Consider the following 15,707-nt stretch of genomic DNA (forward strand, 5'->3'; position numbering starts at 1 on the left):
GCCCCACCCCTTGACATATTATAAAAATCCCTTTGGAATAAAGCTCTGGGCTGTTGGGTATTGACCCAGGGCCCTCCAGAAGCTATTCTGTGTCTCTTCCTTTCTTATCATCCCCTTCTATCTTTCTAACTAATATTTCTGCATTCCTCTCTCCTCCACCCAGGAACCCTTTGACAGGTGGGAGCAGGTCAGAGCTGGATTCCCAGAGACTCCCACATATGGCACCCAGATGTTGAACTTGGGTACAGAGGATAAAAGAGAAGGAACATCACAGGTTAAGGGGGCATGCCCAGAATTAAGTAACTGGGGGCTGTGAAATTCTTTTCTTTAGGGGTAAAATTGTAAATACAAAGCAGAATACTTCAAGTTAGGCTGCAGCAAGTATCTCTCTCTGTCTCTGTTTCTGTTTTCTCTCTCTCTCTCTTTCTCTCTTTCTCTCTATTTACTAAGTTAGGTTTAAAGTCGTAATAAAATTTTGGTGAAGGTTTGAGAAATACAGGCTTTAGGTACAGGGATATTGTGAAGGTTTAATAGAAACACAGGGTAGAGTAGATTTTTCGCAGCACCACGCCTGGGGTGCAGAAAGCAGTATCTGGGACTGAGCAGCCACTGCAGACTTCGCAGTCCGAGAATGGCTTCAGAACCCCCCACGTAAGCAGTAGAAACTGCAGCAGCAGTGAGAGCAGCAGCTGCCCTAGCCAGGTATGGGCAGCTGAGACCTGTGGGGCTTCATAGCATCACAGAAAGAGGTGCAGAGAGCCAGAGCATGCAGGGTTCTGCATGCTTTCTACTGGGAGGCTCTCCGGTGCTTGTGAGACCCAGACTGACATGCCCAGAGGCTATGCTGGACCTTGACAAGCCAAGAGAGACCCTGCAGGAGAGACTAATGGCCAACAGGGGCAGTGGTGAGAGCACAGCAGAGACTTCGGACCCCAGTGGCCAGAGCAGGTCTGTCACCCACAGCCAGAGTGCTTGGTGGCCAGAGCCTAGCAAGGGATGCCCCGGGAAAGCATGGACAGATAGCCAAGCAGGCAGCTGGCGGACAATTGCACAGCATGCCTTGGTGGCTGCATGAGACACAGAGCCTCCAGAGAGGGATGCCCAGGGGGCACACAGGAGGGCCAGGGAGCAGGAACCTCTGAGTTGGAGTGTGTTTTGGGGACACTGAGGTCCCTGTAGAGATGGGGAAACATCCCCTGAGGGTAGAACCACGGTGGAGGTAGTGCTAGTGCTGTGGACCGAGGGGAAACTGCTGGCTGAAAGAACTCCCAGGTGAGATATGCTGGATCTCAGGCCATCCTGGGCTCCCAGTAATAGGGTGTGGCTGCCCTGAGGGTGGCATTCAGCTGTGCATGTCCAGCAGTGCACAGAGGATGCAAGACCACTGGTGGAGCAGATAACAGAGCAGGAGTACAGAGGCTGCAACTGGCCATGGCTGGGTTTCCTCCCAAACCCAAGGTGCTGATTGACAGCTACAGCTCATAGTAGTGGAGCAGCAACTTGAGCTGTGCAGTGCAAGTTGTGAGAGAGCCCTCAGAGCCTCAGGACACAGAGGTCCAGGGCAGACAGGCCAGTGACAGGAGGCACAGTCAGACTGGGAATGTGAAAAAAAAAAAAACAAATGAGAAGGAGTCAGCAGCCAAAGCCACACTGTTTCTGTTTGCTGGCAGGGAACAAGTGTGTGGCTCCTTTAAGAGAGGGCTTTCTGGTTTGTGCTGCCCCAGCCACCTAGCAGCTTTTCCCTGGGGCAGAGTTCCTAGGGGAAGACTGCCATAAAATGCTGCTGTAACTGAGAATGAGGTTTCAGAGACACTTGTTTGAACTGAGTTGTTGCATTCAGGGGAAATGCAATAAATAAAACTTTGGTTGTAGATTTCTTTGGAACTTTAAGAATGGTATTAGAAAGCATTCAGTGGAACATTAAGACTAATATCAGAACTGAGTTTTTGAACTTTTCAGACTTAAGAAATAGGATGGACAGGAGTGATTCAATTGCAATGGGAAAGTTTTGATTTCACCTACATATATAGACTCTATCCATTGAGTGACTTACAAACTGTTTTGTATATGCATATATGCTTTATTAACTGTGGTGATTCATGGACTGTTTCGTGTAAAAAATGGAACTGTTTTGTATAGAAATGGAGAAATTTGTGTTTTTTATGCAGGCTCAAGGTACAGCTTAAAAAATTATAAAGAAAAGGGAGAGTTAAAATTCTAAGTCTAATTAAAAAAAAAACATTTTCCTGTCCCTTGAGTGGATTAATGTTAACTTGTGTTAATGTACCATATGTTTGTTAGTAGAAAATATAAATAGTTTTATTAAGAAATTGCTTTTGTATGTTTGCTAAAGTTTATGAAGTGTAAATAGTTCTATTAAGAGTTTGCTTTTGGATGTAAATTGTAAGAATTGTAATTATGTATAGTAATATTTATACTAAAATTATGATGTCAACCTGTTAATGTCAATGGTGATGCTAAGCAGTCTTTAGATGTGATGCAGTTGCATCAGAAGTTTACTGATTTATTTGATGCAGTTGCATCAGGAGTTTATTAATTTAAAAAAAAGGGCTTGGTACAGCTAAGACTGCTGTAGTCATCTAAGACCCATTTAAAAAGGCCATTCTGTCTTTATCATCCTCTACTCCTTTACTAATAGGTATAGCAGCCATAAGGAGCAAGAGTATTGCTATGATTCTTCAAGCTACTTGCAAGCTCTTAGTGGAAAGCTGAATCAGAACTGCGTAGAGTTAAACTCTGAACCCTCACTTGACATTTATATTATTAATAAGGGGGTGCTATGGTACCCCACAGAGGCTTCCTAGTGAGACCTTACTCAGAGCCAGAGAATCTGAGTTTGCTTTACCCAGCAGGGTTGCATAAAGAGATGATTTGGTCACAGTCATGTTTACCAGGTGTTTAGAAGGGTTTACACTTGTTTGTACAGTGTGCTTTGATCTTACAAAGGGGAGGTCTTTTGCCTCTCCCCTTGGCATATTATAAAAAGCCCTTTTGAATAAAGATCTGGGCTGTTGGGTATTGACCCAGGGCCCTCCTGAAGCTACCTTGTGTCTCTGTCTTTCTTCTCCTTCTTATCATCTCTTTCTCCTTCTGTCTTTCTACCAATATTTCCTCATTCCTCTCTCCTCCACCCAAGAACCCTTTGATAGGTGGGAACAGGTCAGAGCTGGACTCTGGCAGACTCCCACAATTCAACAGGAAGGAAATCATGCCTGGTAGTAAAAATCCAGCCAAGTTCCTAAGGATAGTGAGGTCATGGATCCTAGAAAAGAATCTATTATTACCCCTTTGCTAGACCAGCATAATTCCTTACTACATTCTAAAGCTTATTCTTTTTTTTTGTTTTGTTTTTGTTTTATTTTTAGAGACAGGGTTTCTTCGTGTGAAAGTCCTGCTTGTCCTGGTACTCACTTTGTAGGCCAGGCTTGCCTCAAACGTAGAGGTCCCCTGGCCTCTGTCTCCTGAGTGCTGGGATTAAAGGTGTGCACTACTACCACCCAGCTCTAAATCTTATTCCTATACCTATAGAGAAGTACAGCTACTGCTCCTCTCAAAGAAGCTTCTCTCTACAGCAAATGGAGACTACCACAGAAAGTCACAATGGGTCATGGGGCGCTCACCCCCAGTGGCTACATCTCTAGTACAGTTGCTGCATCTATGCTCAGGGAGCATTGCTGAAGAGTGGGTGGAAAGGCTGTAAGGGCCAGAATACCAGGAAGTCTGCTGTGAAACCCACAGAAATGGTTGCATAAACAAGACTGGAATAATGGCAATATCAATAGATATTTTAACATGGAAGGGGGAAATTTTACAGGTCCCAACCCTAGAAAAAAAACTGTATGCAGCTAATGACTACTGGGAGAAGGAGAATAAGCCTCTCCCAGGGATAAGCCCCTTATTGGTTATCCAATACAAAGTAGTCAGCCCATAGACTCTCTCTCTCTCTCTCTCTCTCTCTCTATATATATATATATATATATATATATATATATATATATATCAAAATGAACTCTGCAAATTTGTTTTTTGTTTGTTTTTTGAGACAGGGTTTCTCTGTGTAGCTTTGCGCCTTTCCTGGATCTCACTCTGTAGACCAGGCTGGCCTCGAACTCACAGAGATCCACCTGGCTCTGCCTCCTGAGTGTTGGGATTAAAGGTGTGCACCACCACCGCCCAGCCGCAAGTTGTTTTTTACATTTGTTCATAGTTACATATTTACACAAACATACACATACACACATATTTATAGCAATAGAAATTAAAGAAAAAGAGGCTGTCAATTTGAGGGTGTTGGGGCATGGAAGGGGTTCAAAGAGAATGCCTGGAAAGGGATGAAGGGAGGAAAGGGAAGAGGGAAAGCGATATCATTCCATTTTAATTACAATGTACTTTAAAAAGTTCTTGCAAAAATATTTTGTGTAATCTTCTAATTAGGCTTTTGGGATAAATTTTTGGATTTAGAATTGCTGCGTCAGAGATACTAACAATGTTATGCTCTTCAGCAATTTTGTACTGATTTAAGCTTCCGTAGGCTATTGTGACTTTAAGAATTTAAGGGCTATAGTCCCAATGGATCCATCTGCAAAGCATCCCCATACCTCAGGCTCAGGGAAGAGGGGGTGGGTGGAGAGATTGTAAGAACCAGGGGATCAGGGAGTTTGCTGTGAAGTTGTGTCTCCTAGTAACATCAGAAGCTACTCTCATAAAATCTCACCAACATGGCTGGACAAATGTGAGCTGAATGAGGGTGACACCAATGAACTTGCCAGACTGGTTGGAGAAAAGCCCAGTAGGCCTGGATCCTACACAAAGAACTATATACATATATACACATACATATATGCATGCAATTACAATTAGTGAAAGAAAAGGGCATGGATTTGAAAGAGGATGAGGAGGGTGTAAATGGGAGGGTTTGAAGGGAAGAAAGGAGAAATGTTATAATTAAATTATGACTTCAAAAATAAAATAAAAAGGAGAATTTAAGGGCTGAGGACATAGTTCTATGGTGGAATTCTTGCCTAACATGTGTGTGATTTTGAGTTCTGTTCCCAGTACTGCAAAAGAAGAAAAGCTTAAGAGATGGTGAATGTTGGTGTTCTGATCTAGCTAAAGCTGTTTCGTGTAGGATTTAATAGAACACTTTCTAAAAGTTATTCAAACCACAGTCACTGTAATCGTTAGATTAATCCAGACCTGGCACATTGTTTATGCTGTTTTTTTTTTAATTTCCTAAAAAAATACCATGATATCAATGTTCAAATGGAAAATGATTCATACATGTACATTTGCTACCTAACCATGCTTTGGCCAAAGATAGAGGATAAATATGACATGAGTCTCATAATGTTACATTGCAGCTGGATAGCTCATGTCACACGGAGATATGGCCATTACAGCATCACAGAGCAGAACATTTTTTCACATATCTGCAGTTGCCACTGCTGATAAAACCATTCTGCTGACAGTTACACAGAAGTACCACACACACTATAGTGTATACTACAGAATACTCCATAATGATAAGGGAGTTTTATTGGTGTAGGTACTCACTATTCCATTCCTTTAATCACCATTTTAGAGTGTAATTATCTCTACAAAAGCTTTTATTATAAAACAATGTGCCCTGTAATGCTGGCAGCTGCTTCATACATCTTGTGTTTATAGTGTCTGTGTCAAAGGGACTGATCTTTGCCATCTAGGTTTGTGGAACTCTATGATGCTCAAACAGTGATGAAATCTCTTCATGACACACTTCTCAGACAGTACCCCATGTTAAGAAGTGCATGACTGTGTTTATAAATACACACATCTCATAAATGTATGTAACCTCCGTCTCTCTTCATGACACACTTCTCAGACAGCAACCCCAGTGTTAAGAAGTGCATGACTGTATGTTTATAAACACAAATCTCATAAACTTATGTAACCTCTGTCTATACTTTCAGGCTTCTGCCAGTCCATAAATGTACATCTATAAGCACACAGACCTGACTCTTCTGGGAATGGTTTTGTATTCTGCTTTTGGATTGTGCGCAAGCGTCGTAGTTTCCCTGCCTGGTTGGAGTTTCCACCTATTACTCAATGCTTAATTCAAATCCATCTCCTTGGTAAAGAAAGACTGGAGTCCTTCAACTGCTGACTCAGCTACTCTCAGCTCTTTCACGTCCCATAGCTACCTTCTTATGCCTAAATGCTGATTCTCAAAGTGTTTGCATAACTAGGCTCTGCCTTAATGAGAAAAAGAAGTGGTAAAATAACCAATCTCTGTGCTTGTGAACGTTTTCTAGCCAGAGCCATGCATGTGGTAAATGCTTAATACACTGAATTGAAGTGGCATGCAAACCAGCAATGAATAGTATCTGCCAGGAAATTCCACCCCTCTAGCTTTGCATCTGTCATTCTGCAGGGCTTGGGAAACTAGGAGGTGAGTTAGAGACTGGCTGTTCCTGGGCAGGGAGAGGACCACAGCTGTGTGGGTGTGCATTCTCATTGACTGGCCTCACCCCTCTTCAGCTGCTCCCATTGACAGTGAAATCCCGAGGCTACTCATCTGTGGGTGATGCGTGTGGCACCAGTGAGTCTAGGTTTGGGGTGCCAGCCACTAATCTGGGCACCCCAGCTGCACAGCACTGGGATACTTGGAGCACATGGGATGCTCTTGCTTCTCACGCCAGGGAAGGGTGACAATGAGGCCCTGGGAAGCTGAGGTTAGTTGCAGCTTTCAACTTGGGCTACGAAGAGAAGCAGTAAGTTCCGGGTCATATTCAGTTACGTCTGCACTGGCAGACAACTGCTTTCCTTCGTGAGCGATCTTTCTCAAAAACCAAGTAATCTTTCATTCTTTCCTTTCATATTTCTATAACTTCTTTGTCGGACAAACATTTAAGCTCTACAGCATGTTAGGTGCTGTGAGGGAAAAATAAAAATCTCCAAGTCTCTGCCCTCGAGGTGCCTACTTGTCTAGTGAGGTCCTGCCCTGAAATCATTGATTCAGGAAGCAAATTTGAAACAACATACAATTCTATCTTGGGCAAATTTCTTAGATTTTTTTTTTCCCAATGGCAGTTCATCAGTCAGTTGAACGCAGAAACTAAGGCTGGCTGTTGGAGATAAAAATAGAAGTAATCAGCTGGGTGTGGTGACGCATGCCTTTAATCCCAGCACTCGAGAGAGGCAGAGGCAGGCAGATCTCTGAGAGCTGGAGGCCAACCTGGTCTACAGAGTGTGTTCTAGGACAGCCAGGACTGTTTCACAGAGAAACCCTGTCTCAAAAAACAAAACAAAACAAAAATAACAAACAAACAAATAAACACATAGAAGTAATGTCAATACCATTAAGCTTTCTTGGCATTTCTCTCCTCTTCTTCCTCCCCCCTCCTTCTTTTTTCCTTTTTGTTTTTGTTTTTTGAGACAGGGTTTTTCTGTGTAGCCCTGGCTGTCCTGAAACTCACTCTGTAGACTAGGCAGACCTGGAACTCAGAGATCCACCTGCTTCTGCCTCCTGGTACTGGGATTAAAGTCGTGCGCCATGACTACCCTGCGACATTTTCACTTCTTAAGTAAAAGGGCTTCCATTTTAATTCTGAACTTATGCTCTCTACCAGAAGTGTCTCTCTGTGTGTTTAGGACAGTTTTACAGATATATGGTCATTTCTAAAACCATCACAAAAATCCCAAAGTATGTGTTTATGATAAGTTCATGTGACAGTTTCTTTGGATTTCTAGAAATTAAAATCAGTGAGATTTATGAAGGAGAATTATTTATATCCTTAAAACATTAGCATAGGGCCCAGTGATGGCAGTCTAAAGAGCTTCCCACCGTTCAGATGTTTACCTAAAACTTTTGACAGGCCAAGATGTGAGGGTCCTACACCTTCAACTCCTAGAGGACAGTGGGGCTGAGCTTAGCTCTTGAAGAACTCTGAGGAGCACACATGAACCATTATCTTTGGGATGTAATTGACAGATTTATCTTGAAGTGGATTTATTTATTTATTTTTTTTTTATTTTTTATTTTATTTTTATTTTTATTTTTTTGGTTTTTCGAGACAGGGTTTCTCTGTGTAGCTTTGCGCCTTTTCCTGGAACTCACTTGGTAGTCCAGGCTGGCCTCGAACTCACAGAGATCCGCCTGGCTCTGCCTCCCGAGTGCTGGGATTAAAGGCGTGCGCCACCACTGCCCGGCTGAAGTGGATTTATTAAATAACATGATAAGTATCAAGATGGCACCCTGAAGGATAAACAAATCGATAATCCACGCTTGAATCCTCAGGGTGAAGTAACAGCGGGCAGCCTTACAGCTGCTCTCACTCACTTAGTACTTTCATTTTTTATTTAAAGCACTAAGCATCTTGACCCATATTTTACATCTCTCAGGAGTAGATAGGTGCCCTACTTTGTGATGGTCCCTAGGACTCCTGCTCCCCTTCTCTGCATTTCTTGATGACTTTGAAATATATAGTCCAGTGTTGCTGGAACTCCCTGTAGTGTATGTGTGAAGCTGGCATTACAGGAAATGAGGCCAGAGCTGCTTTCTTTGATGGATGCCCATACCCTGCATCCAATAGGATTTCTGAAACTATGAAAGGTGAGTGAAATGGTCTGATGGTGAGAAGCTTGTTGTTGAATCATTTGTCTAAGTGTATTGAAGTTCTATGGAAAACATAGCCATTTTGTTTTATTTGTTTGTTTTGTTTTTAATAGATTTTCAACATTTTTAGAGAACAAATAGATATTGAATTAGCTGAATTTGTTTTTCTCTTCAGTGTTTTCAGGTCGCTGTTTTGTACTTAGATTGAACAGAAAGAGTTAAAAAAAAAAAAAGAAGAAGTACAGTAAGTCCCTTGGGTCTTGACACCAAGTCTGATTGGGGTAAAGTTTGGGAGATAGTCAAAGCTAGTGTTCTGCACAGACTGGACACCAGAAGCCACTGTTTCCTGAACAGCCACCACAACCATCACAGCCTCTGAGGATTTAGAATTCTAAATACAAATGAGCTTGCTCAAAGGACAGAATCTTCAGGCAAACAAGCATGGTTTATCTAGTTGAGTGGCCTTAGGCAACTTGTTTAACTGTCTTGGTCCTAGTTATTTCATGCATAAAATCAGGGTAGTAATAATGTCTGTATCCTAAGACCTTTGCTAGAGTAATTTCAATGTATTCTTAACAGCTTCAATAGAAGAGATCATACTACACCATTACTAAAAGTGTTGGTAGAGTTGTAAGGCTTTGGACTACACATGAGAAGACCGGGAAGGGGGAGTTTGGAAAAGGTTCCAGGGAACTCGGGGCAACTGAGTAGATTATAAACCTTGGTAAGTCTCAGAACTCAACAGACTGGTGTAAAATAAAGAGAAATGAAAAACTGTTGTATGTTTGATACAATGTTATCTGAATGTCTATAGGTAAATCTCAAAACTCAAGACAATGCTTTCAGACTTCCCCTCTGTAGCTGAAGTTTTCTCTGGTCCTGCCCAGTCCCATGGATCCTGCAGACGTTTATAAAATAATCACTCAGAAACTTATATTAATTAAAACTGTTCGGCCATTAGCTCAGACCTACCACTGACTAGCTCTTACATTTAAACTCAGCCCATTTCTGTTAATCTATATGTCCACATATTCCGTGCTTTACCTGTGTGCCATTGCATGCTGTTCCCTGGATGGTGGGCTGGCGTCTCCCACTCAGCCTTCCTCTTCCCAGAAGTCTCCTTGTCTGTTTATCTTGCCTATACTTCCTGCCTGGCTACTGGCCAATCAGCATTTTATTTATCAACCAATCAGAGCAACACATTCACAGCATATAGAACATCTCACAGCACCCCTCTATTTAGTCTTGCTAGTTTTCTAGTTTTCTTTTTCTCCAACTAGGATGCTGGTGGAAAGTGGGGCTGGGGAATGACTTAAAGGAAGACAATGTAGAAACAAAATTTTTCAGTATTCAGAAATGGGGGAAGAGTGACCCAGATGATGCAAAATGTCATTTAAAGGAGAAGTATGTTCAAAATATAAAGCATTCTAATTAGACTACACCATAAATTACCCAAGAATGAAAAAAATAGGATGCAAAGCAAAAAAAAAAAAAAAAAAGCATGCAACCTGATAATGGAAGGCTTGTAATGCTAATTTAGTTAATGATCACCTAAGAGTCAAACAATGTGGGGAACACAGTATCCTAAGAAATGTACCACTCATTCACATCCCAGTGAAGATGTGGGAAATCAGTGACTTACATACAGTTTTATAATGAGAATTATGCTGACATCATTAATCCCAGGAAAGAAATGCAGTGACTGGATATAGCAAACCATCTGTCACAGAAGTCTCTTTAACAATTAGTCATTTTCCCCTTTTGGTAATTTTAAAATAATTCATCATTGGTAGAATCTTAGAAATGCTGTTATTTATATGAAACATAATTTTAGAGACAAGGCAAAATTCTTTAAATATGTTAAATATGCATAATGATGGCTGAAGCTGAATTTATTATATGAAAATGTTTCTATGCTAGCAATTTTTTTTATCATTAATCTATTTTTTCATTAAAAAGTTGTCTGGTAGACTTTAGAATTGATAATGTAAAATGGGTTGTGTTCTGTACATATAAGCTGAGACTTTAACAAATGAAAAACCCATTATTTTCTAGCTATATACTAAAGATAATATATTCTCTATATGTTGAAAATATTTCATCACCACACAAATGCTCACTGAAAAAATTTTTTTAAAATGGAGACATTGTAGAAATGTGGGTTTTGGTGAACACTAGTTGAATAACATGGATTTCACCCCCAAATTTCAATATCTATGCTTTTACAGTTTACTAGTATGCATCTCAGTATCAGTTATTTTAAGGTATTAATAGCCTGAATCTTTTTATTTTCATAAAATATAACTTTAGTAAATTCATCTGGGGGAAGGAGTGCTCTGGGGTGAAGATCTTGTTCTGAGAACAAGGCACAGCAGGGAAGGATAAGTCATGAAAGGACCCATGTCTTCACCTTCCAAGAGGAGGAGGAGTACTGTTGCTGAGTTGCCAGAAAAACAGGTCAAGAATCTTCCTTTTCCTGACTTGCAGTTGATACAGGTATAGGAGAGACAGTGTCCATCAGCTGAGCGCATCTGTCTGGTGTGGTATGCCATTCCCTCATGACCACATCAAGGGCAGTGCCTGTCACTGGTCCCTGGGATTCGGATCCCTCGTTCACAGACGTAGGTATGGCTGCCCCCAGTTTGTGAAACACAACTGAGGTCTTCACAACTTTCCCTTCGAAATCTCGCAGTTTGTGGATAAGCCACAGCGAGGGTAGATGACAATATCCTGATCTCCAGGCAGCGGCAGGACCCAGCTGATATCTGGGCAGAAATCCAAGTCTGATTGAAAGTTGGAGCAGACGCTGGCCAGCTCCATGGGGAATGAGAGCTGAGTCCACCACCCACTGGGTCCTCTGACAGCTATGAGTGGAGTATGAGGTGTCCGGAACTTCAGCCTGTGGGGAACCTTGTGTGGTGGGACGCCTAGCCTGAATCTTTAAAACATTTCTGTGACTGTGTTATTGTGTGTGGATGTGGAAGCATGTGAGTCACAGTACTCGTTATGTACTGAAGATAGTATTATATACTGTGAATATTGCAAATGTAGTGTAAAGATCAGAGGGCAATCTCGGGTGTTCATTCTCCTCTTCCACCGTGTTTCTTCCAGGGCTTCTTACTGTTAACTGCTGACTACAACAGGCTGTGTAGGGGCTGAGTTTCTGAGTATTCTACTGTCTCACATGCTATTGTGTCTGGCTTTGTGGGTTCTGGGGATCTGAACTCAGATCCTCATGTTTGTGTGACCAGCACTTTACTTTCTCAGCTCTCCTCAGTATAATTTACGTGAATTCAGGACAAACTTTTGGCAAGTCTGCAATAGTGTGGTACATGGTGGTAGATGACCTTGGATCTAAACGAGGAGAGCTGGGTTCTAACTGGTTCCACAGTTGGCTATCTCAGCTCGTGGGTTAGACAAAGCTGAGCCTTTGTGTTTTCTTCTCTTGACAGCCATTAATAACGCTATGATTTGCACGGCATTTGTGAAGGCTAATATACAAAATAATTGCTTCCTGTGTACAGCAAAAATGCTGCTGAGTGCTTAATAGAGTGATTCAAGTCCATTTAACATATAGAGCAGCAGTTCCCAACCTGCAGGTCATGACCCTCTCAGGGTCAAAGGACCCTTTCACAGGGGTCACCTAAGACCATCAGAAAACACAGATATTTACATTGCAATTCATAACAGCAGCAAAAGTACAGTTATGAAGTTGCAATGAAAATAATTTATGGTTGGGGGGTCACCACAACATGAGGAACTATATTAAAGGGTCACAGCATTAGGAAGACTAAGAACTTATATAGAGGGACTAGCCATTTCTAGACTCAGTTGCACAATAAACATACACCATGAGACACTTTAAGAAGAATCTTGTCCTGATTTATCTACATGAATAGATTATTACTGTGAGTCTATTATAAAGGACCTTAGGTGTAAATGAAGGATAAGAACACATCATCTTGAAGTTTGGGAAATAGTGGGGAAAAAAATTTCCAGAATTCTATGTCTCTGTCCAAGAAGCTAGACTTGACATTGACTGACATCACAATAATGAATTAACTGTGAAATCTCCTTTATGAATGGCTAAGACTCTAGAACATGATATGCCTAGAACCTTAGATACCCAACTCCAAACTTCAAAAGGAATCATGTTGACTTTTCAATTTATAAACTCCTTTGCTGTTGAAATTGGGCAATGAGATGGCCTGGGAGCTAATATTAATCATCTCCAACATCAGCTTGCAAATTTACTAATCAAATCATTTTGTGACAGAAGCAAAACATAACCATTTTTTCTAATTATTTGCTGACAAGATATTTAAAAATTATTAATTACCTTGCATCTTTGGTGGTAAATTAGCTGTATACCAGTAGAAAAAGACAGTGTGGCAGCATGACCAATCAACATAACCTTCTTGTAGAAGATGAAGAATGAGAATTAGGGTAATCAGTTCTTAACTTCTGTATACCCTAAGGACATTATATATTATATCACCTTTATATATTGTAACAATTACTTCCATTGGTATTTGAAGTAAAGTATTTTTTTTTTTTTTGGAAAGAAATTGAGATAGCATGAAATGATTATACTCTGTGGGAGCTGAAGGGGATTGCTAAGATTGTGTGAAGGGTTGGAAGGTGGCAAAGTCTCATGAGTTTGCTGAGGAGGTGCAATTTTGATCCCAGGCAGCACAAAGACAAATTAGCATTTTAGTTTCTTTTCTGTTGCTAGGAAAACACTCTGACCAAAAGCAATTTAGGGAGGAAAGGGTTCAATTTGGCTTGCACTTCCAGGTTGCAGTCCATCCTCAGAAGAAGCCTAGGCAGGAATATAAGCATGAGCCTGAAGCAGAAACAGTGGAGGAAAGCTGCTTACTGGCTTGTTTGCCTGATGGTCATGGGCAACTCCCCTTTGTATACAACCCAGACCCACCTGCCTGTCCTCACAGATATGGCCACAGGCCAATCTGATTTGGTCAGTTCTTTAGTTGAGGCTCCCTCTTTCTAGGTGACTCAAGGTTGTTTCAAGTTGACAATAAAAACACACAATGACAAACAATTGAAGGACAGGCCGACCTAAGAGGACAGCGCAATCTTTAAGGGTGATCTTCACAATCTGTATACTGGTACAAAACACACGCTTAAAACTTTCACACCAGAAGTTAAGACTGCGAAATTCAGATCGAAGCCGTCATCAAACGTGGACTGAAGTCTGTTGTGTGTGTACAGTTCCAGCTTCAGCAATTGTCTTGACTGATAGGCTTGCTCTCGATTTGATAAAAAAGACCTTTGCAAACAGAAACTGTAGCTCTTCTGGGACTCCCCTTCCCTCTCGGGAAATCACTTGCAGGTGTCTATTGAGCGAATCATTTAAAACTAGTACTTTGTGATAAGGAAACTACATTCTTGCTCTTTTCTAAGGATCGCCTGGTGAAGAGGATTTCTCTGCATCTCTAAAACCATGGAGATAAGCCGATTTCTTTACCTATGGCACCATCCTCTTGGGATTCTGAAGGATTAAGATTACACTTTGTCCTTCCTTAAGCAACTTCATCTAAGACTTCTGTGTACACATTGTTAATTGACAGCAGTGTGTATTTATTGTCTCTGTCTGGGGAGGTATGTGTGTCTGCTCTACATTAATATTTCTCTTTGTAGAAACTAAGAGACAGTTTTTAAATTGCTCAGCGCAAGTAGGATAAAAACGCTATTAGCTAATTCTTTCAGCTTGAGTTATACTTTTTTAAAAAACATTTAAAAACATTTAATCACTTCATTAAGGCATGCCTTATATATAAAGAAAGATATTTAGGTATACAGCTTGGTAGTTTTGACATAAATATATATCCTTGAAAATATCTCAGTGATATGAGTAATAAACCTGTTGATCTTTTTATCAACACAACATCTACTACAGCAGAGGTCTTCAGAAGACTCTTCTTTTCCCCTGATATGGATGCTGGCTAGGTATAGATCTCATGGTCTTCAGCAGAGAGAGAACTTAGAGACCAAATTAAAATCCCAGCACTCTTGCCTTTTCCTGAACAAATTAACTGGAAGAACTCAGTTCTCAGTGTGTCTGTGTGTAAAATGGGTTCTGGAGTTGATCTGCTGCACCAGTCTCTCCAAATGCAGACTCAAACCCATCAAAGCCAGATTCTCTCCGTAGTGAATGGATGGAATTCTGAAACCTAATTGACTTCAGTTCAAACACTTCAGGAAACTTAAACTACCTGGTCTGTATCGGCTTCCACAAACATGTCCTGATTTTTCCTCCTTCTATGGCTCTTATCAACTTGAGGCTACTGAGGAAATATATTCACTCGACTTACCTTGAAGTTTCTCTTAAATTAAAAATGTATTTTATTAACTCAAGAATACATTGTATTTTGACCATCTTATCCCCTCCCTACATCTTCTCCCAGATCTCTCATCTCACCCACTCAACCTTGTGTACTCTTTTTTAAAGCCACAGAGTCCTATTAATGCTGTCTATATAATTTTACATGAGTGCCTTAAATTTTCACAGATCTTGTGCAAGTTGGCATAACCAATATGAGTTCATATGAGTAACTGTTGTATACAGAGCACACTGTTTCCTTATAATTATCAATGACCCCTGCCCCTTACAGTCTTTCCTGTCCCTCTTCCCCAGGGATCCCTGAGCCTTGGGAGGAGGAAGGGTTTATTGATGTCTCCTTTAGGGCTGAGCACTCGGCAGTCACTTATTCTTTGAACCTTGACCAGTTATGGGTCTCATACTTTCATTTTCAAGTTTTATTTATTCTTTTCTCATACAGTACATCCTGATTGCTTCCTTCATTGCTTCCTTCATTCCTTCCAGTGCCACCCCCCATCTCCTCTCCCCCAGATCCACTCCCCACCCTGTCTCCCTGCAGAAAAGAACAGGCTTCCCCAGGGACATCAACTGCATATGACCCAGCAATAAGACCAGGCACAAACCCTCATATCAAGGCTAGGCAAGGCAATCCTATAAGAAGAAAAGGGTTCCAAGAGCAGGCAAAAGAGTCAGCAACACCCCCACTGCCACTGTCAGAAGTCCCCCAAATACACCAAGCTGATAACCATA

At 41.2% G+C, this 15,707-nt stretch overlaps 1 pseudogene; it reads right to left on the reverse strand.

Annotated features, from left to right (window-relative positions):
• Window positions 1-11,072: 11,072 nt before the first annotated feature.
• Window positions 11,073-11,434, reverse strand: LOC102928031 (DNA-directed RNA polymerase I subunit RPA12 pseudogene; annotated as a pseudogene).
• Between the last annotated feature and the right edge of the window lie 4,273 nt (window positions 11,435-15,707).

Source organism: Peromyscus maniculatus, chromosome 14 (assembly GCF_049852395.1).
Source record: "Peromyscus maniculatus bairdii isolate BWxNUB_F1_BW_parent chromosome 14, HU_Pman_BW_mat_3.1, whole genome shotgun sequence".
NCBI classification, from domain to species: domain Eukaryota; kingdom Metazoa; phylum Chordata; class Mammalia; order Rodentia; family Cricetidae; genus Peromyscus; species Peromyscus maniculatus.